We start from the raw sequence: 2963 nt of genomic DNA, 5'->3' as shown, positions 1-2963 counted from the left end.
GATACGAAAACTGAAGAAGCCGTATGAACTGGGACTCGGGGAGATGGAATGGGCTCCGTGTGTGAAATGTGCCCCTTCCCCAGGCACAGGGCAGCCAGGCTAGCCCAGGCAGGTGCAGTCAAGGGGTTAAGGGGGAAGCTGATCTCGAAAGGGAAAGCCCTTGTCTGGACCCCAGCTCCCTCTGGCTAGAGACAGCCAAGGCCCGTGCCCACAAGACAGGTCCTGCAACTGATCTGATCCTGTGTGCTCCCAGGAAAAGTGAGTTACAAGTGCCTAAGAAGGCCGTGTGCAGCTCTTTACACCCCCATCGTGATCTTCACTACAACCCCACTGGTGGGCATTATTCCCTCCCTGCTGTGCATCCGCACACACACAAAGGGAAACTGAAGCTCAGTGAGGGGCTTAGCCAATGTCACACCGAAACAACCCAAATCTAACTCTGCTCAGGATTTTTTCTCCAACAGATGCTGGTAAGACTGAGGCAGAGGAGCCTCCAAACTTTCTGTACAGGTGGTCCTCAGTCCGGGTCTAGCTACTGCCAGTTCTGGACCTCTTCCAGGCTGGCATCCCAGTGGGCATGCAAGAAGCGTCCCGGTTAACTGAGCGCTCTAGAACCCAGAGCCAGGCCTCCTCAGAGCCATGCCCTGACCCCAGCCTCAAGGGTTGAACCGCGCCTGTCCCTGAGCCACCCCACAGGAACATCAGGACGTCACCTTGCAGACAGACTAGAGTGGGCACCGTGCATCCCTTCGCTCACCCCCACCCCCCAAAGCAACAGGCCCGAAGAGCACCAAGGACACCTAGAGTTGTCCTGGAACCTGCCACCCCTCTGCCCACAGCAGGACCAGCGGAGGCTCAGGAAGCCGAGAGCCCACGCAGATTAAGGTCTCGTGGAGAGGCAGAAAGAGCAGGGGAAAGGGGACGGAAACTCTGGTTCAGATCCAGGCAAGTTCCTTAAACTGGCGGAGCCCGTTTCATTTCCTTGCCCACAAAATACGGCGGGCGCCGTGCCGCGAGCCCCGCGAGTCCCAGGGCTGTTAGGGAGCTACTGGGCCGGGGAACTCCTGGGCAGGGCGGCGGGCGGGGCGGACGCCAACCGTCCCCGCCGTCGGCCCCGACCCGGGGTCACGGCGATCTCTCCACAGGTGCCCTAACCTGGCGTCCGTCACGCTTTCGGGCTGCGGCCACGTCACCGACGACTGCCTGGCGCGCCTGCTGCGCTGCTGCCCGCGCCTGCGCGCGCTGCGCCTGGAGAACTGCGCGCGCGTCACCAACCGCACGCTGGCGGCCGTGGCGGCGCACGGGCGCGCGCTGCAGACGCTGCACGTGGACTTCTGCCGCAACGTGAGCGCGGCCGGCCTGCGCCGCCTAAGGGCCGCGTGCCCGCGCCTGGTGCTGCGCGCCGAGCACAGCGCAGCCATGATCCCGGACCAGCTTCCGAGCGCGTCCGGCACGGCCCTTCTCAAGCTGATGCCGCGCTAGAGCGACGACGGCGGGGCACGACACCCAGCCAAAGGCCCCCGGCGGAAAGAGCGAGCTGGTTTCCAGCCCCAGCTCCACCACCTGCCAGACTGTCGCCACATCTCTGAACCTCAGTTTCCCGGTCTGCAAAATGGGGACACTAATGCCTACCTCACATTACGGTTTTACGCACAGGAGTGCGAGATTAACGGGACGCTGGGAAAACGCTCGGATAGCTCTCACTAAACGCCAGGCCCTGTCCCGACGCCCTTCCGCCCGGCTCCTCCGCCACTCGCCGTCCGCAGCCGGAGAAAGGCCCACACCTTCCCCGGGCACTGCGACCGCCGCGGGGGGCCGAAATAACCCCCATGGGTTGCCGTGGCCTCCGGGCAGAGCGCGGGCGCAGGCGCCGTGGGGGCGGGGCGGGCCCGGCAGCCGACCCCGCGCCCCGCGCTCACCCCGCGGCTGTCCGTGGCCCCGGCTCCCCGCGAGCGTGGGAGGGGGAAAGCCGGGGCGCTCGGCCCACGATTTGAGAAAATTCGCCGGTCGATGTGGTTCTTAACCTAAACCGCATAGTTACCCTAATTTTCTACCGTTCTCATATCACAAAGGCAGAAGAAATCATTTTAAAAACCCTAAGTAAAGATTTGAAAACAAAAGCAGCAGCCCTGGTTAAGTCTTTTGATAATGAAACCGCGCGAAGCTCATACAAAGTTAGATTTTTACCTGCTGAGTTTGCTCAACGTGGACACACGCCTGGACTTCAATTTCGGAGCTTTAGTCACTGATGTCCCACCTTTAGCCACCAAAGTATAGGCTCTCGGCCACCCAGCAGCCTCCGGGTCCCAGGTACGGGGGGTGGGGTGGGGTGGGTGGGAAACTTGGGTAAGAGGGGAAGGCAGGGAGCATCACGAGCTGGTGGGCCCGGCTCTCGCTCCAGCTCCGCCCATCACCAGCTGGGACCCGGGCCCTTAAGTCCAGGTGTTTCTTCTCTGGGAAAGGGGATCTGGATCCCTACTCACAGGTTGCCCAAAATTGGAGAACCAGCAAGGAAAAAAGAGAGATTCCAATTTCATGGAGCTTACCCTCTAGTAGGAGAAGAGACAGTAAAATAATCGGTATATAAGAAGATAATAAGGCTACGGTGGGGGCGGGGGTGGGGAGCACCAGGTAAGGGGATAACTGGCAATTGCTGGTGAAGGTTTGGGGATGGGGAAAGCAACCTAAAAGGGCTTGACCAATGTGAGCCTCACCACGTGAAGTGAGGGAGGGAGCCGAGCAGCATCTGGCAGGAAAATAGTCCAGCTGCAGGGAGTAATAGCTCATGCAGTCTCCGGAGCAGGAGCATGGCCGCTGAGTTAGGGGAGTCAGGGGGTCAGTGTGATTGGAGCAGAGTGAGTGAGGAGGAAAGTGAGAGAACTAGGGATGTGGGTGGCTGCAGAGGCCTCCCTGCTTAGTCTGAGCATGAAATGAGACCTGGAGAACCCCCCACCTCACCTACC

The sequence above is a fragment of the Ursus maritimus genome, unplaced genomic scaffold, assembly GCF_017311325.1.
Source record: "Ursus maritimus isolate PB19 unplaced genomic scaffold, ASM1731132v1 scaffold_27, whole genome shotgun sequence".
NCBI classification, from domain to species: domain Eukaryota; kingdom Metazoa; phylum Chordata; class Mammalia; order Carnivora; family Ursidae; genus Ursus; species Ursus maritimus.
The sequence above is the reverse complement of the archived record's forward strand: the minus strand, read 5'-3'. Positions refer to the sequence as shown.